The sequence below is a fragment of the Crinia signifera genome, chromosome 6 (assembly GCF_055691185.1).
Source record: "Crinia signifera chromosome 6, ASM5569118v1, whole genome shotgun sequence".
Taxonomy (NCBI): domain Eukaryota; kingdom Metazoa; phylum Chordata; class Amphibia; order Anura; family Myobatrachidae; genus Crinia; species Crinia signifera.
Window position 1 is genome coordinate 523,690 of NC_139222.1, and position 17,376 is coordinate 541,065.

General features: G+C 52.4%; 1 protein-coding gene across 2 annotated transcripts in view; it reads left to right on the forward strand.

The window, feature by feature from the left end:
• The window catches only part of LOC146009814 (uncharacterized), a 205,262-nt gene that overhangs the window by 153,631 nt on the left and 34,255 nt on the right, over positions 1–17,376 (forward strand). The gene's annotated exons all lie outside the window — the stretch shown is intronic.

Here is a 17,376-nt window from a genome sequence, read left to right on the forward strand (position 1 = left end):
TCCTGTGCCCCAGGTACTGAGATCCCAATAACATCCCTATACTATCTCCCATGCTATATATAGTATACATGCTACCACTGGGTGACATCAGACGTCATGGCCGGGTCTACCACTGCTATGCAGGTTATACACACCTGTACCTGTCCTGTGCTCCAGGTACTGAGATCCCAATAACACCCCTATACTATCTCCCATGCTATATGTAGTATACATGCTACCACTGGGTGACATCAGACATCATGGCCGGGTCTACCACTGCTATGCAGGTTATACACACCTGTACCTGTCCTGTGCTCCAGGTACTGAGATCCCAATAACATCCCTATACTATCTCCCATGCTATATGCAGTATACATGCTACCACTGGTGACATCAGACATCATGGCCAGGTCTACCACTGCTATGCAGGTTATACACACCTGTACCTGTCCTGTGCTCCAGGTACTGAGATCCCAATAACAGCCCTATACTATCTCCCATGCTGTATGCAGTATACATGCTACCACTGGGTGACATCAGACATCATGGCCGGGTCTACCACTGCTATGCAGGTTATACACACCTGTCCTGTGCTCCAGGTACTGAGATCCCAATAACATCCCTATACTATCTCCCATGCTATATGTAGTATACATGCTACCACTGGGTGACATCAGACATCATGGCCGGGTCTACCACTGCTATGCAGGTTATACACACCTGTACCTGTCCTGTGCCCCAGGTACTGAGATCCCAATAACACCCCTATACTATCTCCCATGCTATATATAGTATACATGCTACCACTGGGTGACATCAGACATCATGGCCGGGTCTACCACTGCTATGCAGGTTATACACACCTGTACCTGTCCTGTGCTCCAGGTACTGAGATCCCAATAACATCCCTATACTATCTCCCATGCTATATGCAGTATACATGCTATCACTGGGTGACAGCAGACGTCATGGCCGGGTCTACCACTACTATGCAGGTTATACACACCTGTACCTGTCCTGTGCCCCAGCTACTGAGATCCCAATAACACCCCTATACTATCTCCCATGCTATATATAGTATACATGCTACCACTGGGTGACATCAGACATCATGGCCGGGTCTACCACTGCTATGCAGGTTATACACACCTGTCCTGTGCTCCAGGTACTGAGATCCCAATAACATCCCTATACTATCTCCCATGCTATATGTAGTATACATGCTACCACTAGGTGACATCAGACATCATGGCCGGGTCTACCACTGCTATGCAGGTTATACACACCTGTACCTGTCCTGTGCTCCAGGTACTGAGATCCCAATAACATCCCTATACTATCTCCCATGCTATATGCAGTATACATGCTACCACTGGGTGACATCAGACATCATGGCCGGGTCTACCACTGCTATGCAGGTTATACACACCTGTACCTGTCCTGTGCCCCAGGTACTGAGATCCCAATAACATCCCTATACTATCTCCCATGCTATATACAGTATACATGCTACCACTGGGTGACATCAGACGTCATGGCCGGGTCTACCACTGCTATGCAGGTTATACACACCTGTACCTGTCCTGTGCCCCAGGTACTGAGATCCCAATAACACCCCTATACTATCTCCCATGCTATATGCAGTATACATGCTACCACTGGGTGACATCAGACATTATGGCCGGGTCTACCACTGCTATGCAGGTTATACACACCTGTACCTGTCCTGTGCCCCAGGTACTGAGATCCCAATAACATTCCTATACTATCTCCCATGCTATATGTAGTATACATGCTACCACTGGGTGACATCAGACGTCATGGCCGGGTCTACCACTGCTATGCAGGTTATACACACCTGTACCTGTCCTGTGCCCCAGGTACTGAGATCCCAATAACATCCCTATACTATCTCCCATGCTATATGCAGTATACATGCTACCACTAGGTGACATCAGACATCATGGCCGGGTCTACCACTGCTATGCAGGTTATACACACCTGTACCTGTCCTGTGCCCCAGGTACTGAGATCCCAATAACACCCCTATACTATCTCCCATGCTATATGCAGTATACATGCTACCACTGGGTGACATCAGACATCATGGCCGGGTCTACCACTGCTATGCAGGTTATACACACCTGTACCTGTCCTGTGCTCCAGGTACTGAGATCCCAATAACACCCCTATACTATCTCCCATGCTATATATAGTATACATGCTACCACTGGGTGACAGCAGACATCATGGCCGGGTCTACCACTGCTACGCAGGTTATACACACCTATACCTGTCCTGTGCTCCAGGTACTGATATCCCAATAACATCCCTATACTATCTCCCATGCTATATGCAGTATACATGCTACCACTGGGTGACATCAGACATCATGGCCGGGTCTACCACTGCTATGCAGGTTATACACACCTGTACCTGTCCTGTGCTCCAGGTACTGAGATCCCAATAACACCCCTATACTATCTCCCATGCTATATGCAGTATACATGCTACCACTGGGTGACATCAGACATCATGGCCGGGTCTACCACTGCTATGCAGGTTATACACACCTGTACCTGTCCTGTGCTCCAGGTACTGAGATCCCAATAACATCCCTATAACATCCCTATACTATCTCCCATGCTATATATAGTATACATGCTACCACTGGGTGACATCAGACGTCATGGCCGGGTCTACCACTGCTATGCAGGTTATACACACCTGTACCTGTCCTGTGCTCCAGGTACTGAGATCCCAATAACACCCCTATACTATCTCCCATGCTATATGTAGTATACATGCTACCACTGGGTGACATCAGACATCATGGCCGGGTCTACCACTGCTATGCAGGTTATACACACCTGTACCTGTCCTGTGCCCCAGGTACTGAGATCCCAATAACACCCCTATACTATCTCCCATGCTGTATGTAGTATACATGCTACCACTGGGTGACATCAGACATCATGGCCGGGTCTACCACTGCTATGCAGGTTATACACACCTGTACCTGTCCTGTGCCCCAGGTACTGAGATCCCAATAACATCCCTATACTATCTCCCATGCTATATGCAGTATACATGCTACCACTGGGTGACATCAGACATCATGGCCGGGTCTACCACTGCTATGCAGGTTATACACACCTGTACCTGTCCTGTGCCCCAGGTACTGAGATCCCAATAACACCCCTATACTATCTCCCATGCTATATATAGTATACATGCTACCACTGGGTAACATCAGACATCATGGCCGGGTCTACCACTGCTATGCAGGTTATACACACCTGTACCTGTCCTGTGCTCCAGGTACTGAGATCCCAATAACACCCTATACTATCTCCCATGCTATATGTAGTATACATGCTACCACTGGGTGACATCAGACATCATGGCCGGGTCTACCACTGCTATGCAGGTTATACACACCTGTACCTGTCCTGTGCTCCAGGTACTGAGATCCCAATAACACCCCTATACTATCTCCCATGCTATATGCAGTATACATGCTACCACAGGGTGACATCAGACGTCATGGCCGGGTCTACCACTGCTATGCAGGTTATACACACCTGTACCTGTCCTGTGCCCCAGGTACTGAGATCACAATAACACCCCTATACTATCTCCCATGCTATATGTAGTATACATGCTACCACTAGGTGACATCAGACATCATGGCCGGGTCTACCACTGCTAAGCAGGTTATACACACCTGTACCTGTCCTGTGCTCCAGGTACTGAGATCCCAATAACACCCCTATACTATCTCCCATGCTATATGTAGTATACATGCTACCACTAGGTGACATCAGACATCATGGCCGGGTCTACCACTGCTAAGCAGGTTATACACACCTGTACCTGTCCTGTGCCCCAGGTACTGAGATCCCAATAACACCCCTATACTATCTCCCATGCTATATGTAGTATACATGCTACCACTGGGTGACATCAGACGTCATGGCCGGGTCTACCACTGCTATGCAGGTTATACACACCTGTACCTGTCCTGTGCTCCAGGTACTGAGATCCCAATAACATCCCTATACTATCTCCCATGCTATATGCAGTATACATGCTACCACTAGGTGACATCAGACGTCATGGCCGGGTCTACCACTGCTAAGCAGGTTATACACACCTGTACCTGTCCTGTGCCCCAGGTACTGAGATCCCAATAACACCCCTATACTATCTCCCATGCTATATGCAGTATACATGCTACCACTAGGTGACATCAGACATCATGGCCGGGTCTACCACTGCTATGCAGGTTATACACACCTGTACCTGTCCTGTGCCCCAGGTACTGAGATCCCAATAACATCCCTATACTATCTCCCATGCTATATGTAGTATACATGCTACCACTGGGTGACATCAGACATCATGGCCGGGTCTACCACTACTATGCAGGTTATACACACCTGTACCTGTCCTGTGCCCCAGGTACTGAGATCCCAATAACACCCCTATACTATCTCCCATGCTATATGTAGTATACATGCTACCACTGGGTGACATCAGACATCATGGCCGGGTCTACCACTGCTATGCAGGTTATATACACCTGTACCTGTCCTGTGCCCCAGGTACTGAGATCCCAATAACATCCCTATACTATCTCCCATGCTATATGTAGTATACATGCTACCACTAGGTGACATCAGACATCATGGCCGGGTCTACCACTGCTATGCAGGTTATACACACCTGTACCTGTCCTGTGCCCCAGGTACTGAGATCCCAATAACACCCTATACTATCTCCCATGCTATATGTAGTATACATGCTACCACTGGGTGACATCAGACATCATGGCCGGGTCTACCACTGCTATGCAGGTTATACACACCTGTACCTGTCCTGTGCTCCAGGTACTGAGATCCCAATAACATCCCTATACTATCTCCCATGCTATATGTAGTATACATGCTACCACTAGGTGACATCAGACATCATGGCCGGGTCTACCACTGCTATGCAGGTTATACACACCTGTACCTGTCCTGTGCCCCAGGTACTGAGATCCCAATAACATCACTATACTATCTCCCATACTATATGTAGTATACATGCTACCACTGGGTGACATCAGACGTCATGGCCGGGTCTACCACTGCTATGCAGGTTATACACACCTGTACCTGTCCTGTGCCCCAGGTACTGAGATCCCAATAACATCCCTATACTATCTCCCATGCTATATGTAGTATACATGCTACCACTGGGTGACATCAGACATCATGGCCGGGTCTACCACTGCTATGCAGGTTATACACACCTGTACCTGTCCTGTGCCCCAGGTACTGAGATCCCAATAACATCACTATACTATCTCCCATACTATATGTAGTATACATGCTACCACTGGGTGACATCAGACGTCATGGCCGGGTCTACCACTGCTATGCAGGTTATACACACCTGTACCTGTCCTGTGCCCCAGGTACTGAGATCCCAATAACACCCCTATACTATCTCCCATGCTATATGTAGTATACATGCTACCACTGGGTGACATCAGACATCATGGCTGGGTCTACCACTGCTATGCAGGTTATACACACCTGTACCTGTCCTGTGCCCCAGGTACTGAGATCCCAATAACATCCCTATACTATCTCCCATGCTATATGCAGTATACATGCTACCACTGGGTGACATCAGACGTCATGGCCTGGTCTACCACTGCTATGCAGGTTATACACACCTGTACCTGTCCTGTATGCCAGGTACTGAGATCCCAATAACACCCTATACTATCTCCCACAGGCTGCTCTCCCTGAAATTTAGAACACCACATGCTGCTCTCCCTGTATAGTAGGACACCACATACTGCTCCCTTGTATAGTAGCTTAGTAGGACACCACATGCCGCTTCCCCTATATAGTAGGACACCACAGGCCGCTTCCCCTGTATAGTAGGACACCACAGGCCGTTCCCCCTTTATAGTAGGACATCACAGACTGCTCCCCTGTATAGTAGGACACCACAGGCTGCTCCCCCTTTTATAGTAGGACACCACAGGCTGCTTCCCCTGTATAGTAGGACACTACTGGCTGCTTCCCCTATATAGTAGGACACCACATGCCGCTTCCCCTGTATAGTAGGACACCACAGGCCGCACCCTCTGTATAGTAGGATACCACAGGCTGCTTCCCCTGTATAGTAGGACACCACATGCTGCTCCCCATGTATAGTAGGACACCAAATGCTGCTCCCCATGTATAGTAGGACATCACAGGCCGTTCCCCCTTTATAGTAGGACATCACAGACTGCTCCCCTGTATAGTAGGACACCACAGGCCGCTCCCCCTGTTTAGTAGGACACCACATGCTGCTCCCCCTGTATAGTAGGACACCACAGGCCGCTCTCCCTGTATAGTAGGACATCACAGGCAGCTCCCCCTTTATATTCGGACATCACATCCCTCACAGTCTGCTCCCCCTGCCGCTCCCCCTATTTAGTAGGACACCTCATGCTGCTCCCTCGGTGTAGTAGGACACTACATGTGTCTCCCGGCTGTATAGTAGGACACTACATGCCGCTCTCCCTGTTTAGTAGGACACCACATGCTGCTGTCCCTGTATAGTAGGGCACCACATGTGTCTCCCGGCTGTATAGTAGGACACTAAATGCTGCTCCCCCTGTATAGTAGGGCACCACATGCTGCTCCCCCTGTAGAGGACACTAAATGTCGCTCCCCCTGTACAGTAGGACACCACATGCTGCTCCCCCTGTATATTAGAACACCATATGTTGGTCTCCCTGTATAGTAGGACACCACATGCTGCTCCCCCTGTATAGTAGGACACCACAGGCCGCTCCCCCTGTTTAGTAGGACACCACAGGCAGCTCCCCCTTTATAGTAGGACATCACATCCCTCACAGACTGCTCCCCCTGCCGCTCCCCCTATTTAGTAGGACACCTCATGCTGCTCCCTCGGTGTAGTAGGACACTACATGTGTCTCCCGGCTGTATAGTAGGACACTACATGCTGCTCTCCCTGTTTAGTAGGACACCACATGCTGCTGTCCCTGTATAGTAGGGCACCACATGTGTCTCCCGGCTGTATAGTAGGACACTAAATGCTGCTCCCCCTGTATAGTAGGGCACCACATGCTGCTCCCCCTGTAGAGTAGGACACTAAATGTCGCTCCCCCTGTACAGTAGGACACCACATGCTGCTCCCCCTGTATATTAGAACACCATATGTTGGTCTCCCTGTATAGTAGGACACCACATGCTGCTCCCCCTGTATAGTAGGACACCACAGGCCGCTCCCCGTGTTTAGTAGGACACCACATGCTGCTCCCCCTGTATAGTAGGACATCACAGGCAGCTCCCCCTTTATAGTAGGACATCACATCCCTCACAGACTGCTCCCCCTGCCGCTCCCCCTATTTAGTAGGACACCTCATGCTGCTCCCTCGGTGTAGTAGGACACTACATGTGTCTCCCGGCTGTATAGTAGGACACTACATGCCGCTCTCCCTGTTTAGTAGGACACCACATGCTGCTGTCCCTGTATAGTAGGGCACCACATGTGTCTCCCGGCTGTATAGTAGGACACTAAATGCTGCTCCCCCTGTATAGTAGGGCACCACATGCTGCTCCCCCTGTAGAGTAGGACACTAAATGTCGCTCCCCCTGTACAGTAGGACACTAAATGTCGCTCCCCCTGTACAGTAGGACACCACATGCTGCTCCCCCTGTATATTAAAACACCATATGTTGGTCTCCCTGTATAGTAGGACATCACATGCTGCTCCCCCTGTATAGTAGGACACCACAGGCCGCTCCCCGTGTTTAGTAGGACACCACATGCTGCTCCCCCTGTATAGTAGGACATCACAGGCAGCTCCCCCTTTATAGTAGGACATCACATCCCTCACAGACTGCTCCCCCTGCCGCTCCCCCTATTTAGTAGGACACCTCATGCTGCTCCCTCGGTGTAGTAGGACACTACATGTGTCTCCCGGCTGTATAGTAGGACACTACATGCTGCTCCACCTGTATAACAGGACACTACATGCTGCTCCACCTGTATAGTAGGGCACCACATGTGTCTCCCGGCTGTATAGTAGGACACTAAATGCTTCTCCCACTGTAGGCGTTATTGCCTGCTGTTGTTCCCGCCTTCCCGCGAAACTCGGAAGTTTTATATGGTAATAACCTCCCTTCCTGAGTGTGGTGGAAATTGGAACTCAAATCCCGGAAGTATGGCGTAACACAGAGACCACAAACGTGTGCAACGCCCAGCCCGGAAATGGGGTGGAACGCACACTCCACAAGTAAGCTGGAACGCACTTACAGGAAGTAAGGTGGAACGCCCGGAAGTGATATCTAATTGGCTCGTTACGAAGCTGCTGAATCCTTCTTGTGCCCCGCCCACAGATGTAGCTACCGGCGAGTATCCCGTCCGGCAACAGAAGGTAATGGCGCCTATTCTTACACAGGGAGAGCGGCCTGTGTTGTCGTACTCTACAGGGGAGCACAATGTAGTGTCATACTCTACAGGGGGAGCAGCATGTGGTGTTCTACTGTACAGGGGGAGCAGCATGTAGTGTCCTACTATACAGGGGGAGCGGCATGTGGTGTCCTACTATACAGGGAGAGCAGCATGTGGTGTTCTACTCTACAGGGGGAGCGGCATGTAGTGTCCTACTGTAGAGGGGAGCAGCATGTGGTGTCCTACTATACAGGGGGAGCAGTATGTGGTGTCCTACTGTACAGGGGAGCAGCATGTGGTGTCCTACTAAACAGGGGGAGCAGTATGTGGTGTCCTACTATACAGGGGAAGCAGCATGTAGTGTCCTACTATACAGGGGAAGCAGCATGTAGTGTCCTACTATACAGGGGAAGCAGCATGTAGTGTCCTACTATACAGGGGAAGCAGCATGTAGTGTCCTACTATACAGGGGAAGCAGCATGTAGTGTCCTACTATACAGGGGGAGCAGCATGTGGTGTTCTACTCTACAGGGGGAGCGGCATGTAGTGTCCTACTGTACAGGGGAGCGGCATGTAGTGTCCTACTATACAGGGGGAGCAGTATGTGGTGTCCTACTATACAGGGGGAGCAGCAAGTGGTGCTCTACTCTACAGGGGGAGCGGCATGTAGTGTCCTACTATCCAGGGCGAGTGGCCTGTGGTATCCCACTGTAAAGGGGCAGGGCAGCCGAGAGGGGTGGGAGTGGGTACTAATTACCTGGGCCCAGGCTTGCTGGAGGGGCCCCACCTGGTCAGACCCCTCGATTCCCCATCCGTCCCTCCCAGGTAGCAACAGCAGGCTCAGCATGAGTGTCTCACTGACAGCATGAGAGGTCATGCTGAGCCTGCTGTCAGCACAGCACATGCTGTAGGTGTGAGCTAGGGATGGGTAATCATATGATGTTTCATCGGTAACATCGGATTTATGGTTCCAATGTTCGATGTTTAACCCTGCAATGTTGAGGTTCCAATGTTTCATCACCATCGCAAGATTTCTCCCCCCGATGTTTTTCTCAATCTTCCAATGTTTTTTCTTTTGTGTTTGCAGCCACCTCACTCTCTCCTTGATTTATATTCATGAAAAACTTAAGAGACTGATAAAAAAACATTAACAAACATGACAGTATCACTGCTGGCTGGGCTTTCATATGTGTGTGTGGCTGTGTGCTGCTGCTGTGGTTGGTAGCTGACAGTGAAAGACAGTCTGGCCAGCCATTCAGCAGCAGCACACAGGACAGCCCTACCCCTGCCTCACTGCAACTGGTGCTGTTAGTGACTCACTGGTTGCTATGATGGCTGGCTCTGCAGCCATTGGGAAAATTTGGGGGCCAGTTTGAAAGTATGCTGGACTGGAGTCTCCTCTTCCCCAAGTTCTGTTATTCCCCTCCCAGATTTAATTTTGATTTATCCACCTGTATTGTGAGGCCCATAATTTATGTACCTCAATAGTAGATTCCTATTTTGCTACAAAGAGTTTTTTTCAATGTACTATGTGATTGTTCTATGTTGCACTGTGTGTACAGTTTTTTTGTTATTTTCTATGATCAACATAAGTTATTAGCCTGTTGCTACAGTTAAAAATCTAGGTAAAAATAGCAGATTGTGAGTTGTTGCAATAAAGTTTTGATAGTTAATGCTTCATGTTTTTTTCCTTCAGTAACAACTTTGATTTACCACAAAACATGAATCATATATCCATTGTGTGTGTATAACTGTAAGCCTCCAACAAGATAAACTTAATAGAGGGATTATTTATCATTTCAGAAGCTTATTAGTGTATTATATGCTTTGGTAACCAGTTTATTTAAAAAATATCGAAACATCGGTTAACATCGGGTTCACAGTACCAATGTTTAGGTCTAAATGATGTTTTGCAACCAATGTTGAAAAACATCATTTGATCGATGTTTTCTTTCGATGTCCCATCCCTAGTGTGAGCTGAGCTGAGTTTAGAGTTTTCTTTTCTTTCACCCTCCTCTAAACATTTTGGGGATGTGGCCTAAGTGTGCGAGGTGGCCACACTTAGGCCATGCCCCCAAAATTTTACCAGGGCCTGCCATTCCTCTCGACTGCCCTATAAAGGGGGAGTGGCCTCCCACTATACAGGAGGAGTGGCATGTGTTGTCCCACTATACATTGGGGAGCAGCATGTAGTGTCCTACTATAGAGGGAGAGCAGCATGTAGTGTACTACTATACAGGGGGAGTGGCCTGTGGTATCCTACTGTACAGTGGTCTTGGCATGTGGTGGTCTATTATACAGGGGTAGCAGCATGTATTGTACTGTGACCAGATAGTTGTTCTCTCTCTCTCTCTCTCTCTCTCTCTCTCTCTCTCTCTCTCTCTCTCTCTCTCTCTCTCTCTCTCTCTCTCTCTCTCTCTCTCTCTCTCTCTCTCTCTCTCTCTCTCTCTCTCTCTCTCTCTCTCTCTCTCTCCTTCACATTTTACACTCAACCCTTCCTCCAATCCTGCCGCTCCCATCTCAGACATATCCCCAGGATCAGACCCTTTCTCACCCAGAACGCTACTAAGACCCTCATCCACTCTCTGGTGATCTCCAGACTGGACTACTGGAATCTCCTACATAGCTCTCTGACAATCTGTCCTCAGTGCTGCTGCTGCTGCCCGGGTCATCTTCCTCACCATACACACTACATCCACCTTCCCTCTCCTACATGCCCTACACTGGCTCCCTGACACCCACGTCTCTCCCCAATCTGTCCTCAGTGCTGCTGCTGCCCGGGTCATCTTCCTCACCATACGCACTACATCCACCTTCCCTCTCCTACATGCCCTACACTGGCTCCCTGACACCCACCTCTCTCCCCCAATCTGTCCTCAGTGCTGCTGCTGCCGGGCTCATCTTCCTCACCATACGCACTACATCACCTCCCCTCTCCTACATGCCCAACACTTGCTCCCTGACACCCACCTCTCTCCCCCAATCTGTCCTCAGTGCTGCTGCTGCTGCCCGGGTCATCTTCCTCACCATACACACTACATCCACCTTCCCTCTCCTACATGCCCTACACTGGCTCCCTGACACCCACGTCTCTCCCCAATCTGTCCTCAGTGCTGCTGCTGCCCGGGTCATCTTCCTCACCATACGCACTACATCCACCTTCCCTCTCCTACATGCCCTACACTGGCTCCCTGACACCCACCTCTCTCCCCCAATCTGTCCTCAGTGCTGCTGCTGCCGGGCTCATCTTCCTCACCATACGCACTACATCACCTCCCCTCTCCTACATGCCCAACACTTGCTCCCTGACACCCACCTCTCTCCCCCAATCTGTCCTCAGTGCTGCTGCTGCCCAGCTCATCTTCCTCACCATACGCACTACATCCACCTTCCCTCTCCTACATGCCCTACACTGGCTCCCTGACACCCACCTCTCTCCCCCAATCTGTCCTCAGTGCTGCTGCTGCCCGGCTCATCTTCCTCACCATAGGCACTACATCCACCTCCCCTCTCCTACATGCCCTACACTGGCTCCCTGACACCCACCTCTCTCCCCCAATCTGTCCTCAGTGCTGCTGCTGCCCGGCTCATCTTCCTCACCATAGGCACTACATCCACCTCCCCTCTCCTACATGCCCAACACTTGCTCCCTGACACCCACCTCTCTCCCCCAATCTGTCCTCAGTGCTGCTGCTGCCCAGCTCATCTTCCTCACCATACGTACTACATCCACCTCCCCTCTCCTACATGCCCTACACTGGCTCCCTGACACCCACCTCTCTCCTCCAATCTGTCCTCAGTGCTGCTGCCTGGCTCATCTTCCCCACCATACGCACTACATCCACCTCCCCTCTCCTACATGCCCAACACTTGCTCCCTGACACCCACCTCTCTCCCCCAATCTGTCCTCAGTGCTGCTGCTGCCCAGCTCATCTTCCTCACCATACGTACTACATCCACCTCCCCTCTCCTACATGCCCTACACTGGCTCCCTGACACCCACCTCTCTCCTCCAATCTGTCCTCAGTGCTGCTGCTGCACGGCTCATCTTCCTCACCATACACACTACATCCTCCTCCTCTCTCCTACATGCCCTACACTGGCTCCCTGACACCCACCTCTCCCCTCCAATCTGTCCTCAGCGCTGCTGCTGCCCGGGTCATCTTCCTCACCATATGCACTACATCCACCTCCCCTCTCCTATATGCCCTACACTGGCTCCCTGACACCCACCTCTCTCCCCCAATCTGTCCTCAGCGCTGCTGCTGCCCGGGTCATCTTCCTCACCATACACACTACATCCTCCTCCTCTCTCCTACATGCCCTACACTGGCTCCCTGACACCCACCTCTCCCCTCCAATCTGTCCTCAGCGCTGCTGCTGCCCGGGTCATCTTCCTCACCATATGCACTACATCCACCTCCCCTCTCCTATATGCCCTACACTGGCTCCCTGACACCCACCTCTCTCCCCCAATCTGTCCTCAGCGCTGCTGCTGCCCGGGTCATCTTCCTCACCATATGCACTACATCCACCTCCCCTCTCCTACATGCTCTACACTGGCTCCCTGACACCCACCTCTCTCCCCCAATCTGTCCTCAGTGCTGCTGCTGCCCGGCTCATCTTCCTCACCATACGTACTACATCCACCTCCCCTCTCCTACATGCCCTACACTGGCTCCCTGACACCCACCTCTCTCCCCCAATCTGTCCTCAGCGCTGCTGCTGCCCGGGTCATCTTCCTCACCATATGCACTACATCCACCTCCCCTCTCCTACATGCCCTACACTGGCTCCCTGACACCCACCTCTCTCCCCCAATCTATCCTCAGTGCTGCTGCTGCCGGGCTCATCTTCCTCACCAAACGCACTACATCCACCTCCCCTCTCCTACATGCCCTACACTGGGTCCCTGACACCCACCTCTCTCCCCCAATCTGTCCTCAGCGCTGCTGCTGCACGGCTCATCTTCCTCACCATATGCACTACATCCACCTCCCCTCTCCTACATCCACCTCCCCTCGCCTACATGTCCTACACTGGCTCCCTGACACCCACCTCTCTCCCCCAATCTGTCCTCAGTGCTGCTGCTGCCCGGCTCATCTTCCTCACCATACACACTACATCCTCCTCCTCTCTCCTACATGTCCTACACTGGCTCCCTGACACGCACCTCTCTCCCCCAATCTGTCCTCAGTGCTGCTGCCCGGCTCATCTTCCTCACCATATGTACTACATACACCTCCCCTCTCCTACATGTCCTACACTGGCTCCCTGACACCCACCTCTCTCCCCCAATCTGTCCTCAGTGCTGCTGCCCGGCTCATCTTCCTCACCATATGTACTACATACACCTCCCCTCTCCTACATGTCCTACACTGGCTCCCTGACACCCACCTCTCTCCCCCAATCTGTCCTCAGTGCTGCTGCTGCCCGGCTCATCTTCCTCACCATACACACTACATCCTCCTCCTCTCTCCTACATGTCCTACACTGGCTCCCTGACACGCACCTCTCTCCCCCAATCTGTCCTCAGTGCTGCTGCTGCCCGGGTCATCTTCCTCACCATACGCACTACATCCACCTCCCCTCTCCTACATGTCCTACACTGGGTCCCTGACACCCACCTCTCTCCTCCAATCTGTCCTCAGTGCTGCTGCTGCCCGGCTCATCTTCCTCACCATATGTACTACATACACCTCCCCTCTCCTACATGTCCTACACTGGCTCCCTGACACCCACCTCTCTCCCCCAATCTGTCCTCAGTGCTGCTGCTGCCCGGCTCATCTTCCTCACCATACACACTACATCCTCCTCCTCTCTCCTACATGTCCTACACTGGCTCCCTGACACGCACCTCTCTCCCCCAATCTGTCCTCAGTGCTGCTGCTGCCCAGCTCATCTTCCTCACCATACGTACTACATCCACCTCCCCTCTCCTACATGCCCTACACTGGGTCCCTGACACCCACCTCTCTCCCCAATCTGTCCTCAGTGCTGCTGCTACTGTGCGGTTCATCTTCCTCACCATACGCACTACATCCACCTCCCCTCTCCTACATGCCCTACACTGGCTCCCTGACACCCACCTCTCTCCCCCAATCTGTCCTCAGTGCTGCTGCTGCCCGGCTCATCGTCCTCACCATACGTACTACATCCACCTCCCCTCTCCTACATGCCCTACACTGGGTCCCTGACACCCACCTCTCTCCCCCAATCTGTTCTCAGTGCTGCTGCTGCCCAGCTCATCTTCCTCACCATACGTACTACATCTACCTCCCCTCTCCTACATCCACCTCCCCTCGCCTACATGTCCTACACTGGCTCCCTGACACCCACCTCTCTCCCCCAATCTGTCCTCAGTGCTGCTGCTGCCCGGCTCATCTTCCTCACCATACACACTACATCCTCCTCCTCTCTCCTACATGTCCTACACTGGCTCCCTGACACGCACCTCTCTCCCCCAATCTGTCCTCAGTGCTGCTGCCCGGCTCATCTTCCTCACCATATGTACTACATACACCTCCCCTCTCCTACATGTCCTACACTGGCTCCCTGACACCCACCTCTCTCCCCCAATCTGTCCTCAGTGCTGCTGCCCGGCTCATCTTCCTCACCATATGTACTACATACACCTCCCCTCTCCTACATGTCCTACACTGGCTCCCTGACACCCACCTCTCTCCCCCAATCTGTCCTCAGTGCTGCTGCTGCCCGGCTCATCTTCCTCACCATACACACTACATCCTCCTCCTCTCTCCTACATGTCCTACACTGGCTCCCTGACACGCACCTCTCTCCCCCAATCTGTCCTCAGTGCTGCTGCTGCCCGGGTCATCTTCCTCACCATATGCACTACATCCACCTCCCCTCTCCTACATGTCCTACACTGGCTCCCTGACACCCACCTCTCTCCCCCAATCTGTTCTCAGTGCTGCTGCTGCCCAGCTCATCTTCCTCACCATACGTACTACATCCACCTCCCCTCTCCTACATGCCCTACACTGGGTCCCTGACACCCACCTCTCTCCCCAATCTGTCCTCAGTGCTGCTGCTACTGTGCGGGTCATCTTCCTCACCATACGCACTACATCCACCTCCCCTCTCCTACATGCCCTACACTGGCTCCCTGACACCCACCTCTCTCCCCCAATCTGTCCTCAGTGCTGCTGCTGCCCGGCTCATCGTCCTCACCATACGTACTACATCCACCTCCCCTCTCCTACATGCCCTACACTGGGTCCCTGACACCCACCTCTCTCCCCAATCTGTCCTCAGTGCTGCTGCTACTGCGCGGGTCATCTTCCTCACCATATGCACTACATCCACCTCCCCTCTCCTACATACCCTGCACTGGGTCCCTGACACCCACCTCTCTCCTCCAATCTGTCCTCAGTGCTGCTGCCTGGCTCATCTTCCTCACCATACGCACTACATCCACCTCCCCTCTCCTACATGCCCTACACTGGCTCCCTGACACTCACCTCTCTCCCCAATCTGTCCTCAGTGCTGCTGCTACTGCGCGGGTCATCTTCCTCACCATACGCACTACATCCACCTCCCCTCTCCTACATGCCCTACACTGGGTCCCTGACACCCACCTCTCTCCCCTCCTCAGTGCTGCTGCTGCCTGGCTCATCTTCCCCACCATACGCACTACATCCACCTCCCCTCTCCTACATGCCCTACACTGGCTCCCTGACACCCACCTCTCTCCCCCAATCTGTCCTCAGTGCTGCTGCTGCCCGGCTCATCTTCCTCCCCATACGCACTACATCCACCTCCACTCTCCTACATGCCCTACACTGGATCCCTGACACCCACCTCTCTCCCCCAATCTGTCCTCAGTGCTGCTGCTGCCCGGCTCATCTTCCTCACCATACGCACTACATCCATCTCCCCTCTCCTACATGCCCTACACTGGCTCCCTGACACCCACCTCTCTCGTCCAATCTGTCCTCAGTGCTGCTGCTGCCCAGCTCATCTTCCTCACCATACATACTACATCTACCTCCCCTCTCCTACATGCCCTACACTGGCTCCCTGACACCCACCTCTCTCCTCCAATCTGTCCTCAGTGCTGCTGCTGCCCGGCTCATCTTCCTCACCATACGTACTACATCCACCTCCCCTCTCCTACATGCCCTACACTGGGTCCCTGACACGCACCTCTCTCCCCAATCTGTCCTCAGTGCTGCTGCTACTGCGCGGGTCATCTTCCTCACCATACGCACTACATCCACCTCCCCTCTCCTACATGCCCTACACTGGGTCCCTGACACCCACCTCTCTCCCCCAATCTGTCCTCAGTGCTGCTGCTGCCCGGGTCATCTTCCTCACCATACGCACTACATCCACCTCCCCTCTCCTACATGCCCTACACTGGGTCCCTGACACCCACCTCTCTCCCCTCCTCAGTGCTGCTGCTGCCTGGCTCATCTTCCCCACCATACGCACTACATCCACCTCCCCTCTCCTACATGCCCTACACTGGCTCCCTGACACCCACCTCTCTCCCCCAATCTGTCCTCAGTGCTGCTGCTGCCCGGCTCATCTTCCTCACCATACGCACTACATCCATCTCCCCTCTCCTACATGCCCTACACTGGCTCCCTGACACCCACCTCTCTCCTCCAATCTGTCCTCAGTGCTGCTGCTGCCCAGCTCATCTTCCTCACCATACATACTACATCTACCTCCCCTCTCCTACATGCCCTACACTGGCTCCCTGACACCCACCTCTCTCCCCCAATCTGTCCTCAGTGCTGCTGCTGCCCGGCTCATCTTCCTCACCATACGCACTACATCCATCTCCCCTCTCCTACATGCCCTACACTGGCTCCCTGACACCCACCTCTCTCCTCCAATCTGTCCTCAGTGCTGCTGCTGCCGGGCTCATCTTCCTCACCATACACACTACATCCA